Raw genomic sequence first — 16393 nt, 5'->3', positions numbered from 1 at the left:
TTGTCTTGAATTGGGATAAGTGCCACTTTCTGGTTTGTGAAGGCATTGTCTTGGGTCATAAAATTTCTGAAAAAGAGGTATTGAAGTGGACCAAGCTAAGGTTGATGCAATTGATAAAATGCCATGTCCTAAAGATATAAAAGGTATTCGTAGTTTCCTAGGTCATGCTGGTTTCTACAGGAGATTTATCGAAGACTTTTCTAAAATTTCTAGGCCTCTCACTAGTCTCTTGCAAAAGGATATTCCTTTTGTTTTTGATGATGATTGTTTAGAAGCCTTTGAAACACTCAAGGAAGCCTTAATATCTCCACCTATTGTTCAACCACCTGATTGGAACTTGCCTTTTGAAATTATGTGTGATGCTAGTGATTATGCTGTTGGTGCTGTTCTAGGACAAAGAGTTGATAAGAAATTGAATGTTATTCATTATGCTAGTAAAACTCTAGACAGTGCTCAAAGAAACTATGCTACTACTGAAAAAGAATTCGTAGCAGTGGTGTTTGCTTGTGATAAATTTAGACCTTATATTGTTGATTCCAAAGTAACTGTTCACACAGACCATGCTGCTATTAAATATCTTATGGAAAAGAAAGATGCCAAACCTAGACTTATTCAATGGGTTCTCTTGTTACAAGAATTTGATTTACATATAATTGATAGAAAAGGAGCTGAGAACCAAGTAGCTGATAATTTGTCTAGGCTTGAAAATGTGCCTGATGACCCACTACCTATTGATGATAGTTTTCCTGATGAGCAGTTAGCTGCAATATATGTTGCTCACAGTACTCCTTGGTATGCTGATTATGCTAATTACACTGTTGCTAAATATTTACCAGCTAGCTTTACATACAAACTAAAGAAAAAAATCTTCTATGATTTAAGACATTACTTTTGGGATGACCCACATCTTTATAAAGGAGTAGATGGTATTATTAGACGTTGTGTACCTGAGCATGAACAGGGACAAATCCTATGGAAATGTCACTCTGAAGCTTATGGAGGGCATCATGCTGGAGATAGAACTGCTCATAAGGTATTGCAGTCTGGATTTTATTGGCCTACCCTCTTCAAGGATGCCCGTAAGTTCGTCTTATCTTGTGATGAATGTCAAGGAATAGGTAATATGGTAAGCGTCAAGAAATGCCTATGAATTATTCACTTGCTGTTGAACCATTTGATGTTTGGGGATTTGATTACATGGGACCTTTTCCTTCCTCTAATGGGTATACACATATTTTGGTTGCTGTTGATTATGTTACTAAAAGGGTAGAAGCTATTCCAACTAGTAGTGCTGATCACAACACCTCTATTAAAATGCTTAAGGAAGTTATTTTCCCAAGGTTTGGAGTCCCTGGATATTTAGTGACTGATGGTGGTTCACACTTTATTCATGGTGCTTTCCATAAGATGACTCCCAAGTATGATGTTAACCATAGAAATGCATCACCCTATCATCCTCAGTCTAGTGGTCAAGTTGAACTTAGCAATAGAGAAATAAAATTAATTTTGCAAAAGACTGTTAATAGGTCCAGGAAGAATTGGTCTAAGAAATTAGATGATGCACTTTGGGCTTATAGAACATCATATAAAAATCCTATGGGTATGTCTCCTTATAAAATGGTTTATGGAAAAGCTTGTCATTTGCCTCTTGAGTTAGAACATAAAGCATTTTGGGCAGTTAAAGAACTCAACTATGATTCCAAACTTGCTGGTGAAAAGAGGTTATTTGATATTAGCTCTCTAGATGAATGGAGAACCCAAGCTTATGAAAATGCAAAATCATTCAAAGAAAAAGTTAAAAGATGGCATGACAAAAGAATCCAAAAGTGTAAGTTTAAAGTCGGAGAATGTGTTCTTTTGTACAACTCTCGTTTCAGATTCTTTGCAGGAAAACTCCTCTCAAAATGGGAAGGCCCAAATGTCATCGAGGAGGTTTACCGGTCTGGAGCTGCTACCTCTTGAGCACTGCGTTGGTTTTCCCTTGAAGAGGAAAGGGTGATGCAGTAAAGTAGCGTAAGTATTTCCCTCAGTTTTTGAGAACCAAGGTATCAATCTAGTAGGAGACCACGCTCGAGTCCCACGCACCTACACAAACAAATAAGAACCTCGCAACCAAAGGGATAAAGGGGTTGTCAATCCCTTCACGGTCACTTACGAGAGTGAGATCTGATACAGATGATAAGATAATATTTTTGGTTTTTTTATGATAAAGAGTAAAAGTAAAGAAAGCAAAATAAACGGTGCCAGAAATAGCTTGTTGACGGGAGATTAATATGATGGAAAATAGACCCGGGGGGCCATAGGTTTCACTAGTGGCTTCTCTCAAGATAGCATAAGTATTACTGTGGGTGAACAAATTACTGTCGAGCAATTGATATAACTGAGCATAGTTATGAGAATATCTAGGTATGATCATGTATATAGGCATCACGTCCGTGACAAGTAGACCGACTCCTGCCGGCATTTACTACTATTACTCCACACATTGACCGCTATCCAGCATGCATCTAGAGTATTAAGTTCATAAGAACAGAGTAACGCTTTAAGCAAGATGACATGATGTAGAGGGATAAACTCATGCAATACGATATAAACCCCATATTTTTATCCTCGATGGCAACAATACAATACATGTCGTTTCCCCTACTGTCACTGGGATCGAGCACCGCAAGATTGAACCCAAAGCTAAGCACTTCTCCCATTGCGATAAAGATCAATCTAGTAGGCCACAAACTGATAATTCGAAGAGATTTGCAAAGATAACCAATCATACATAAAAGAATTCAGAGGAGATTCAAATATTGTTCATAGATAATCTTGATCATAAACCCACAATTCATTGGATCTTGACAAACACACCGCAAAAGAAGAGTTACATCAAATAGATCTCCAAGAGAATCGAGGAGAACTTTGTATTGAGATCCAAAGAGATAGAAGAAGCCATCTAGCTAATAACTATGGACCCGAAGGTCTGAGGTAAACTACTCACACATCATGGAGAGGCTATGGTGTTGATGTAGAAGCCCTCCGTGATCAAAGCCCCCTCCGACAGAGCGTCGGAAAAGGCCCCAAGATGGGATCTCACGGGTACAGAAGGTTGCGGCGGTGGAAATAGGGTTTTGGCTCTGTATATGATGTTTCCAGGGTATATGAGTATATATAGGCGAAGGAGGTCGGTCAGGAGAGCTACGAGGGGCCCACGAGGGTGGAGGGCGCGCCCCCCTTCCTCGTGGCTTACTCGTCGGTTGCTTAACGTCCACTCCAAGTCCTCTGGATCACGTTTGTTCCAAAAATCACGTTCCCGAAGGTTTCATTCCGTTTGGACTCCATTTGATATCCTTTTCCTTCGAAACACTGAAATAGGCAAAAAACAGCAATTTGGGTTGGGCCTCCGGTTAATAGGTTAGTCCCAAAAATAATATAAAAGTGTATAATAAAGCCCATTAAATGTCCAAAATAGAATATATAATAGCATGGAACAATCAAAATTTATAGATACGTTGGAGACGTATCAAGCATCCCCAAGCTTAATTCCTGCTCGTCCTCGAGTAGGTAAATGATAAAAACAGAATTTTTGATGTGGAATGCTACTTGGCATAATTTTCAATGTAATTCTCTTATTTGTGGCATGAATATTCAGATCTGAAAGATTCAAGATAAAAGTTTAATATTGACATAATAGTAATAATACTTCAAGCATACTAACTAAGCAATTATGTCTTCTCAAAATAACATGGCCAAAGAAAGTTCATCCCTACAAAATCATATAGTTTGGTCATGCTCCATTTTCGTCACACAAGAATGCTCTCATCATGCACAACCCCGATGACAAGCCAAGCAATTGTTTCATACTTTAGTAATCTCAAATTGTTTTCAACTTTCACGCAATATATGAGCGTGAGCCATGGATATAGCACTATGGGTGGAATAGAATATGATGAAGGGGGTTATGTGGAGAAGACAAAAAAGGAGAAAGTCTCACATTGACGCGGCTAACCAACGAGCTATGGAGATGCCCATCGAATGATGTCAATGCAAGGAGTAGGAATTGCCATGCAACGGATGCACTAGAGCTATAAATGCATGAAAGCTCAACAAAAGAAACTAAGTGGGTGTGCACCCAACTTGCTTGCTCACGAAGACCTAGGGCATTTGAGGAAGCCCATTGTTGGAATATACAAGCCAAGTTCTATAATGAAAAATTCCCACTATTATATGAAAGTGACAAAACAAGAGACTCTCTATCATAAAGATCATGGTGCTACTTTGAAGCACAAGTATGGAAGAAAGGATAGTAGCATTGTCCCTCTTTTTTTTCTTTTTTTGGGGCCTTTCCTTTTTTTATTTGGCCTTTCTCCCTTTTTTTATTTGGGACAATGCTCTATGAATGATGATCATCACACTTCTATTTATTTACAACTCAATGATTACAACTCGATACTTAGAACAAAATATGACTCTATATGAATGCCTCCGGCGGTGTACCGGGATGGGCAATGAATCAAGAGTGACATGTATGAAATAATATGCATGGTGGCTTTGCCACAAATACGATGTCAACTACATGATCATGCAAGGCAATATGACAATGATGAAACGTGTCATGATAAACGGAACGGCGGAAAGTTGCATGGCAATATATCTCGGAATGGCTATGGAAATGCCATAATAGGTAGGTATGGTGGCTGTTGTGAGGAAGATATAAGGAGGTTTATGTGTGATAGAGTGTATCGTATCACGGGGTTTGGATGCACCGGCGAAGTTTGCACCAACTCTCAAGGTGATAAAGGGCAATGCACGGTACCGAAGAGTCTAGCAATGATGGAAAGGTGAGAGTGCGTATAATCCATGGACTCAACATTAGTCATAAAGAACTCACATACTTATTGCAAAAATCTACAAGTCATCAAAAACCAAGCACTACGCGCATGCTCCTAGGGGGATAGATTGGTAGGAAAAGACCATCGCTCGTCCCCGACCGCCACTCATAAGGAGGACAATCAAAGAACACCTCATGTTTCAAATTTGTGACACAACGTTTACCATACGTGCATGCTACGGGACTTGCAAACTTCAACACAAGTATTTCTCAAATTCACAATTACTCAACTAGCACAACTTTAATATTACTACCTCCATATCTCAAAACAATCATCAAGCATCAAACTTTTCTTAGTATTCAACGCACTTATAAGAAAGTTTTTACTAATCTTAGATGCCTATCATATTTAGGACTAATTTCACAATTTAAGCAAATTACCATGCTGTTTTGTAGGACTCTCAAAATGATATAAGTGAAGCATGAGAGAACAATAGTTTCTATAAAACAAAAGCACCACCGTGCTCTAAGAGATATAAGTGAAGCACTAGAGCGAAAACTATATAGCTCAAAAGATATAAGTGAAGCACATAGAGTTTTCTAATAAATTCCGAATAATGTGTGTCTCTCTCAAAAGGTGTGTATAGAAAGGATGATTGTGGTGAACTAAAAAGCAAAGACTCAAATCATACAAGACGCTCCAATCAAAACACATATCATGTGGTGAATAAAAATATAGCTCCAAGTAAAGTTACCAATGGACGAAGACGAAAGAGGGGATGCCTTCCGGGGCATCCCCAAGCTTTGGCTTTTTGGTGTCCTTGGATTTACCTTGGGGTGCCTTGGGAATCCCCAAGCTTAGGCTCTTGCCACTCCTTGTTCCATAATCCATCAAATCCTTACCCAAAATTTGAAAACTTCACAACACAAAACTTAACAGAAAATCTCGTGAGCTCCGTTAGCGAAAGAAAACAAAACACAACTTCAAGGTACTGTAATGAACTCATTATTTATTTATATTGGTGTTAAACCTACTGTATTCCAACTTCTATATGGTTTATAAACTCTTTTACTAACCATAGATTCATCAAAATAAGCAAACAACACACGAAAAACAGAATCTGTCAAAAACAGAACAGTCTGTAGTAATCTGTAACTAACGCAAACTTCTGGAACTCCAAAAATTCTACAAAAATAGGAAGACCTAAATAATTTGTTTATTGATCTGCTGCAATTGGAATCAGTATTTTATCACGTTCTGGTGATTTTTAACAATTGTTTTTGTGAACAGAAAGTTTCTGGAATTTTCAGCAAGATCAAATAACTGTCATCCAGGAAGATCCTATAGGTTTTACTTGGCACAAACACTAATTAAAACACAAAAACAAATCTAACCAGAGGCTAGATCAAAAGATTTATTCCTAAACAGGAGCAAAAAGCAAAAAGCTAAAATAAAATTGGGTTGCCTCCCAACAAGCGCTATCCTTTAACGCCCTTAGCTAGGCATAAAAACAAGGATAGATCTAGGTATTGCCATCTTTGGCTTTTAATTTTTTAGCGGAATCATGCTCGAATCCGGGAGGTTCTTTACGTTTCCCTTCATATTTGGAAATTTTTAGATCTAAAGAATCCAACCGCTTATTGCAAAGGGTAATCAACATATTCATGCGGTGAAGATTTCCGCTAACACTCTTAAGAGGTTCAAGAGATTTTTGTAAAATTTTAGTTACTTCGCAAATCTTTTCAAAAACTTGAGTCCCTTCCTGGGTATGTTGTGGCCCCTTTTTCTGAGGTAGTGTTCCCACTACCCCCTCTATGATTTCATGCGCAATACTGGGATCAATTTCAATAAAATTTCCTTTGGCAACACAATCCAAGAGTTGTCTATGGGACATACTTAGTCCAACATAAAGACTGCGAAGCAAAATTCTAAAATTCACCTCTAGGGTGAAATTACGATAAGATTCCATCATCCTAAACCAAGCATCTTTTAAGTTTTCTCCTTGTCTTCGATTGAAGTGAAGAACTTCAAACGTGGGAGACGAAGGAGCAGATAGGGGACTGGCCATGATGGCACACGGGACACAAAAGGGCAGGCGAAAAAGAGGCGAACGGAAAAAGAGGGCGAATAAAACGGCAACGGTGAAGTGGGGGAGAGGAAAACGAGAGGCAAATGGCAAATAATGTAATGCGAGGGATAAGAGTTTGTGATGGGTACTTGGTATGTCTTGACTTGTGCGTAGACTCCCCGACAACGGCGCCAGAAATCCTTCTTGCTACCTCTTGAGCACTGCGTTGGTTTTCCCTTGAAGAGGAAAGGGTGATGCAGTAAAGTAGCGTAAGTATTTCCCTCAGTTTTTGAGAACCAAGGTATCAATCCAGTAGGAGACCACGCTCGAGTCCCACGCACCTACACAAACAAATAAGAACCTCGCAACCAACGCGATAAAGGGGTTGTTAATCCCTTCACAGTCACTTACGAGAGTGAGATCTGATAGAGATGATAAGATAATATTTTTGGTATTTTTATGATCAAGAGTAAAAGTAAAGAAAGCAAAATAAACGGTGCGAGAAATAGCTTGTTGACGGGAGATTAATATGATAGAAAATAGACCCGGGGGCCATAGGTTTCACTAGTGGCTTCTCTCAAGATAGCATAAGTATCACGGTGGGTGAACAAATTACTGTCGAGCAATTGATAGAATTGAGCATAGTTATGAGAATATCTAGGTATGATCATGTATATAGGCATCACGTCCGTGACAAGTAGACCGACTCCTGCCTGCATCTACTACTATTACTCCACACATCGACCGCTATCCAGCATGCATCTAGAGTATTAAGTTCATAAGAATAGAGTAACGCTTTAAGCAAGATGACATGATGTAGAGGGATAAACTCATGCAATATGATATAAACCCCATCTTTTTATCCTCGATGGCAACAATACAATACGTGTCGTTTCCCCTACTGTCACTGGGATCGAGCACCGCAAGATTGAACCCAAAGCTAAGCACTTCTCCCATTGCAAGAAAGATCAATCTAGTAGGCCAAACCAAACTGATAATTCGAAGAGACTTGCAAAGATAACCAATCATACATAAAATAATTCAGAGGAGATTCAAATATTGTTCATAGATAATCTTGATCATAAACCCACAATTCATCGGATCTCGACAAACACACCGCAAAAGAAGAGTTACATCAAATAAATCTCCAAGAGAACCAAGGAGAACTTTGTATTGAGATCCAAAGAGATAGAAGAAGCCATCTAGCTAATAACTATGGACCCGAAGGTCTGAGGTAAACTACTCACACATCATCGGAGAGGCTATGGTGTTGATGTAGAAGCCCTCCGTGATCAATGCCCCCTTCGGCGGAGCGTCGGAAAAGGCCCCAAGATGGGATCTCACGGGTACAGAAAGGTTGCGACGGTGGAAATAGGGTTTTGGCTCCGTATATGATGTTTCCAGGGTATATGAGTATATATATAGGCAAAGGAAGTCGGTCAGGAGAGCTACGAGGGGCCCACGAGGGTGGAGGGCGTGCCCAGGGGGTAGGCGCACCCCCCTGCCTCGTGGCTTCCTCGTCGGTTGCTTGACGTCCACTCCAAGTCCTCTGGATCACGTTTGTTCCGAAAATCACATTCCCGAAGGTTTCATTCCATTTGGACTCTGTTTGATATCCTTTTCCTTCGAAACACTGAAATAGGCAAAAATACAGCAATTTGGGTTGGGCCTCCGGTTAATAGGTTAGTCCCAAAAATAATATAAAAGTGTATAATAAAGCCCATTAAATGTCCAAAACAGAATATATAATAGCATGGAACAATCAAAAATCATAGATACGTTGGAGACGTATCAGGAGCCATTAAAATAAATAATCCCGAAGGTACTAACCCGAAGGTTGTCAATGGGCAATGAATAAAGCATTATATCTCAGGTACGCCCATTGACGTTGAAAGTAATATTATCCAAACTTTGACACCGGAAGAACACATAAAAGAGTCCTTCCGGAACACTCCAGAATCGTGAAAATAAGGAGGTACATGATACTGTAAGTAAACGGACTCCGAAAAATCTGCAAAAATATGTTTTATCAGTTTTGGAATATTTAAGAATTTTGGAAATAAAGAAACTTCCAGGAAGCATCCCCTGGTGGGCACAAGACACCAGGGCGCGCCCAGGTGGGTTGTGCCCACCTGGGACACCTTTTGTACTCCGTTTTTCTCCCGTATGCTTGTCCTCCAAGATAAAAAAATCTATATATACTTCCCGAACCTGTTGATCGCCGTATCGTGGATAAATCCTCTGTTCTCTTTTCTTGTTGTTTTCTGCACAGTTTTGAAAATATGTCATCCCAAGACTCCGACGGTGAGAGCTATGTCTCACATCTCATTGCTGACCCGAAGACCTATGGGGACCTATCTCCTTATGGTCGAACTACGGATGACGAGGAGGATGCTCACTTGATGAGGGTTGATGATTCAAGCTCGGAGGAGGAGGAGGTTCCTCTACCTCAACCTGGGGATATGCACGTAGAGTTCAAGAAGTCTAGTCTCCCTAAGAGACCTAACCGATCTATTCCTTCTCATTTTCGGCAGAAAAGCAAAGGAGATTTATGTGACAAGATCTTGAAGTTGGAGTTGGAGGTCGATGATTTAAAAGAGGAAATTGCTCTCCTCAACTACAATATGGAAAAGTTGAAGGCACAATTGTCATCACCACCATCACCTTCTTCACAACCAAAGGAGAACTGAGTATCCGGTATCGGCACTCCCCTTGGATTCCGCCAAGCTTGGGCGAGGTGCCCCGGTATCATATCATCCCACTATATTTTTGCTGTTACTTATTTTAGTTCGATCTTTTGCATTAGATGAATAAAGGTTAGTTTGATCCTTTCTTCCTTGAGAGTTTGCTTAGTGATCTATCCTTGTAATCGTGTGCAAGTTATATAATAAAGTTTAGTGTGGGTTTTTGCTTTCTTTACTTTCATGTAGCAAATAAAGAAGGAAAAAAGGGAAAGGAAATAAATAAAAAGAAAGGAAATAAATAAAGAAAAGATTATATACTAATCCTATGGTAGGTGATGGCACCACATAAGGAAAAGTATAAGTAGAAAATTTTATCAGAGGTTGACAAACGTAACATTAGTGAATGATGCAACACATGAAAGAATTAATAAGGGAAGAGAAGATTCACATATAAATATACTATCCTAGAAATCTTTTGTGATTGTGAGCCCTCATCAAAATATTATATGCCAAAATTGTTGACGTTGGACAAGGAAGACAACTTAATGGTTTATGTTTGTTTATATTCACATAGAAGTCATATTGTCATAGATCCTTTAACATGTGATGCTTGCCCCCTATCTTTGCTAGCCAAAAATTCCGCACTAAGTAGAGAGACTACTTGTGCATCCAAAAACCCTTAAACCCAAATCTTATTTTCAAGAGTCCACCACACCTACCTAGGGATTGAGCAAGATCCCTCAAGTAAGTTGTCATCGGTGCAAAAAGGCAATAAAAATTGCTTCTAAAAGTGTGAGATCATTTAGTGTAAGAGAAAATTGAGCGTTGCACGAACTTGTGATGGTGAAGAATAAAATCGACAGACTGCATAATACAGGTCGCTATCACAAGGGGCAATGCAACGTGACGTTCTTTTGCATTAAGGGGTTGAGCATACAAACAAATAAGCGCATGGCAACCTCTGCTTCCCTCTGCGAAGGGCCTAGCTTTTACTGTTATGTATTTACTTTTATGCAAAGAGTCAAAGTTCTCCTTCTATTCCTTTTTATTTTTCTCCTTTGGCAAGCATCATGTGGTGAGGAAAGATCTAGGCACATATGTCCAGTTGAATATAGATAGCATGAGTTATTGTTGTTGACATCACCCTTAAGGTGAATACGTTGGGAGGCGAAACTATAAGCCCCTATCTTTCTATGTGTCCGGTTGAAATGTTTTGCTAATGTGTACGCGGTGAGTGTTAGCAATCATAGAAGACTATATGATGGTTGAGTATGTGGACTTGCCTAAAGGCTCTGATACGTGACCCTTCCTGAAAATATTATGAATTGTAGTTGCAAAGTTGACTGAGAACATAGTTTGTTGGTTTTTCATAGTGTTTTTGCTTTATACTTCAATTGTGTGATGAACTGTGACTTATTCATGAGAAGTATATGATAAAAGTTCTATGATAAAAGTCATATGTTTAATTTTGTTGTTGTTATAATAATCAACATGATGCTTCTATGTCTGTATTTTGTTTTTATCGACACCTCTCTCTCAAAGCATGTGCACATGTTTTCCGATTTCGGCTTCTGCTTGAGGACAAGCGAGGTCTAAGCTTGGGGGAGTTGATACATCCATTTTGCATCATGTTTTCTTACTGTTATTTATAATGTTTTTATCCATAATAATGCCTTTTGGAATAATTCTAATGCCTTTTCTCTCATAATTTGCAAGGTACAAACCAAGAGGGAGAATTCCGGCACCTGGAAATCTGGACCTGAAAAAGCTACATCAGGCTACTTATTCTGCACAACTCCAAATGAGCTGAAACTTCACGAGGATTTTTTATGGAATATATAAGAATTATTGGAGCAAATAACTACCAGAGGGGGCCCACCAGGTGGGCACAACCCACCTGGGCGCGCCAGGGAGCCCAGGCGCGCCCTGGTGGGTTGTGCTCACCCAGGCCCACCTCCGGTGCCCATCTTCTGGTATATAGGTCATTTTGACCTAGAAAAAATAAGGAGAGGACTTTCGGGACGAAGCGCCGCCGCCTCGAGGCGGAACTTGGGCAAGAGCACTTTTGCCCTCCGGCGGAGCGATTCCGCTGGGGTAACTTCCCTCCCGGAGGGGGAAATCATCGTCATCATCATCACCAACAACTCTCCCATCTTGGGGAGGGCAATCTCCATCAACATCTTGAACAGCACCATCTCATCTCAAACCCTAGTTCATCTCTTGTGTTCAATCTTGTTACCGGAACTATAGATTGGTGCTTGTGGGTGACTAGTAGTGTTGATTACATCTTGCAGTTGATTACTATATGGTTTATTTGGTGGAAGATTATATGCTCAGATCTAATATGCTATTTAATACTCCTCTGATCATGAGCATGTTTATAATTTGTGAGTAGTTACTTTTGTTATTTAGGTCTTGGGAAAAATCATGTTGCAAGTAATCATGTGAACTTGATATGTGTTTGATATTTTGATAGTATGTATGTTGTGATTCCCTTAGTGCTGTCATGTGAGCGTCGACTACATGACACTTCACCATACTTGGGCCTAAGGGAATGCATTGTGGAGTAGCAATTAGATGATGGGTTGCGAGAGTGACAGAAGCTTAAACACGAGTTTATGCGATATTCCGTAAGGGACCGATTGGATCCAAAAGTTTAATGTTATGGTTAGAATTTATTCTTAATACTTTTCTCGTAGTTGCGGATGCTTGCGGGAGGGTTAATCATAAGTAGGAGGTTTCTTCAAGTAAGAACAACACCTAAGCACCGGTCCACCCACTACGTTGTGATGTTTGATAGCACACAAAGTGTTCATTCGGTATTCGGGAGTTGCATAATCTCATAGTCAGAGGAATATGTATAAGTCATGAAGAAAGTAATAGCAATAAAACTTAACGATCATTATGCTAAGCTAACGGATGGGTCTTGTCCATCACATCATTCTCCTAATGATGTGATCCCGTTCATCAAATTACAACACATGTCTATGGTCAGGAAACTTAACATTGATTAACGAGCTAGTCAAGTAGAGGCATACTAGGGACACTTTGTTTTGTCTATGTATTCACAGATGTATCAAGTTTCCGGTTAATACAATTCTAGCATGAATAATAAACATTTATCATGATATACGAAATATAAATAACATCTTTATTATTGCCTCTAGGGCATATTTCCTTCAGTTGCGGATGCTTGCGAGGGGGTTAATCATAAGTAGGAGGTTTGTTCAAGTAAGAACAACACCTAAGCACCGGTCCACCCACATATCAAATTATCAAAGTAGCGAACACAAATCAAACCAACATGATGAAAGTGACTAGATGAAAATCCCGAGTACCCTCAAGAACGCTTTGCTTATCGAAAAGAGCAAGGTAGCTCAATCCTCTTGAGGCAAAGGACATGCCAAAACGGTCTCTTATGATAAGCAAAGCGTTCTTAAGGGTACATGGTAATTTCATCCAGTCACTTTCATCATGTTGGTTTGATTTGTGTTCGCTACTTTGATAATTTGATATGTGGGTGGACCGGTGCTTAGGTGTTGTTCTTACTTGAACAAACCTCCTACTTATGATTAACCCCCTCGCAAGCATCCGCAACTGAAGGAAATATGCCCTAGAGGCAATAATAAAGATGTTATTTATATTTCGTATATCATGATAAATGTTTATTATTCATGCTAGAATTGTATTAACCGGAAACTTGATACATCTGTGAATACATAGACAAAACAAAGTGTCCCTAGTATGCCTCTACTTGACTAGCTCGTTAATCAATGTTAAGTTTCCTGACCATAGACATGTGTTGTAATTTGATGAACGGGATCACATCATTAGGAGAATGATGTGATGGACAAGACCCATCCGTTAGCTTAGCATAATGATCGTTAAGTTTTATTGCTATTACTTTCTTCATGACTTATACATATTCCTCTGACTATGAGATTATGCAACTCCCGAATACCGAATGAACACTTTGTGTGCTATCAAACATCACAACGTAACTGGGTGATTATAAAGATGCTCTGCAGGTGTCTCCGAAGGTGTTTGTTGGGCTGGCATAGACCGAGATTAGGATTTGTCACTCCGTGTATCGGAGAGGTATCTCTGGGCCCTCTCGGTAATGCACATCACTATAAGCCTTGCAAGCAATGTGACTAATGAGTTAGTTGCGGGACGAAGCATTACGGAACGAGTAAAGAGACTTGCCAGTAACGAGATTGAACTAGGTATGATGATACCGACGATCGAATCTCGGGCAAGTAACATACCGATGACAAAGGGAATGCATATGTTGTTATGCGGTTTGACCGATAAAGATCTTCGTAGAATATGTAGGAGCCAATGTGAGCATCCAGGTTCCGCTATTGGTTATTGACCATAGATGTGTCTCGGTCATGTCTACATAGTTCTCGAACCCGTAGGGTCCGCATGCTTAACGTTCGATGACGATTTGTATTATGAGTTATGTGATTTGATGACCGAAGTTTGTTCGGAGCCCCGGATGAGATCACGAACATGAAGAGGAGTCTCAAAATGGTCGATAGGTAAAGATTTATATATTGGAAGGTTGCATTCGGACATTGGAATGGTTCCGAGTGATTCGGACATTTTTTCGGAGTACCGGGAGGTTACCGGAATCCCCCGGGGGAAGATTGGGCCTACATGGGCCATAGGGAAGAGGGGAGGCAGCCCACAAGGGCCAGCCGCGCCCCCTCCCTATAGGTAGTCCGAATTGGACTAGGGAGGGGGGCACGCCCCCCTTTCCTTCTCCTCTTCCTCTCCCTTCCCTCTTTCCCCCTCTCCGGAAAAGGAAAGGGAGTCCAACTAGGATTGGGAGTCCTAGTTGGACTCCCTTCTATGGGGCGCCCCCTAGGCCGGCCGCCTCCTCCTCCCCTCCTTTATATACGGGGGAGGGGGCACCCCATAGGCACACCAAGCCTTCTCTTAGCCGTGTGCGGTGCCCCCCTCCACAGTTACACACCTCGGTCATATTATCGTAGTGCTTAGGCGTAGCCCTGCGCCGGTAACTTCATCATCACTGTCACCACGCCGTCGTGCTGACAGGAACTCTCCCTCATCCTCAACTGGATCAAGAGCTCGAGGGACGTCATCGAGCTGAACGTGTGCTGAACGCGGAGGTGCCATACGTTCGGTGCTAGGATCGGTTGGATCGCGAAGATGTTCGACTACATCAACCGCGTTACTAAACGCTTCCGCTTTCGGTCTATGAGGGTACGTGGACACACTCTCCCCGCTCGTTGCTATGCATCTCCTAGATAGATCTTGCATGATCGTAGGTAAAACTTTTGAAATACTGCGTTCCCCAACAGTGGTATCAGAGCCAGGTTTATGTGTAGATGTTATATGCACGAGTAGAACACAATGAGTTATGGGCGATAATAGTCATACTGCTCATGAGCAACGTCTTACTTTGATTCAGCGGTATTGTTGGATGAAGCGGCCCAGGCCGACATTACATGACCGCGTTCATGAGACTGGTTCTACCGACGTGCTTCGCACACAGGTGGCTAGCGGGTGTCTGTTTCTCCAACTTTAGTTGAATCGAGTTTGACTACGCCCGGTCCTTGTTGAAGGTTAAAACAACACACTTGACGAAAAATCGTTGTGATTTTGATGCGTAGGTAAGAACGGTTGCTAGAATCCCGTAGCAGCCACGTAAAACTTGCAACAACAAAGTAGAGGACGTCTAACTTGTTTTTGCAGGGCATGTTGTGATGTGATATGGTCAAGACATGATGAGATATAAATTGTTGTATGAGATGATCATGTTTTGTAACAGTTATCGGCAACTGGCAGGAGCCTTATGGTTGTCGCTTTATTGTATGAAATGCAATCGCCATGTAATTGCTTTACTTTATCACTAAGCAGTAGGGATAGTCGTAGAAGCAATAGTTGGCGAGATGACAACGATGCTACGATGGACATCAAGGTGTCAAGCCAGTGACGATGGTCATCATGACGGTGCTTTGGAGATGGAGGTCAAAGGAACAAGATGATGATGGCCATATCATATAACTTATTTTGATTGCATGTGATGTTTATCCTTTGTGCATCTTATTTTCCTTAGTACGGCGGTAGCATTATAAGATGATCCCTCACTAAATTTCAAGGTACAAGTGTTCTCCCTGAGTATGCACCGTTGCTACAGTTCGTCGTGCCGAGACACCACGTGATGATTGGGTGTGCTAAGCTCTACGTTCACATACAACAGGTGCAAGCCAGTTTTGCACACGCAGAATACTCGGGTTAAACTTGACGAGCCTAGCATATGCAGATATGGCCTCGGAACACTGAGACCGAAAGGTCAAACGTGAATCACATAGTAGATATGATCAACATAGTGATGTTCATCATTGAAAACTACTCCATCTCGCGTGATGATCGGACATGGCTTAGTTGATATGGATCACGTGATCATTTAGATGACTAGAGGGATGTCTATCTAAGTGGGAGTTCTTAAGTAATATGACCAATTGAACTTTAATTTATCATGAACTTAGTCATGATAGTTTTTGCGTATCCATGTTGTAGATCAATAGTTCGTGTATAGCTCCCCTATTTTATTTTTTATATGTTCCTAGAGAAAAATAAGTTGAAAGATGATAGTAGCAATGATGCGGACTGGGTCCGTGATCTAAGGATTATCCTCATTGCTGCACAGAAGAATTATGTCCTTGATGCACCGCTAGGTGACGGACCTATTGCAGGAGCAGATGCAGACATTATGAACATTTGGCAAAGCTCGGTATGATTACTACTTCATAGTTTACTGCGCCATGCTTTACGGCTTAGAACCGGGA

Source organism: Aegilops tauschii, chromosome 3 (genome assembly GCF_002575655.3).
Source record: "Aegilops tauschii subsp. strangulata cultivar AL8/78 chromosome 3, Aet v6.0, whole genome shotgun sequence".
Taxonomy (NCBI): domain Eukaryota; kingdom Viridiplantae; phylum Streptophyta; class Magnoliopsida; order Poales; family Poaceae; genus Aegilops; species Aegilops tauschii.
This window is presented reverse-complemented; position numbering follows the sequence as displayed.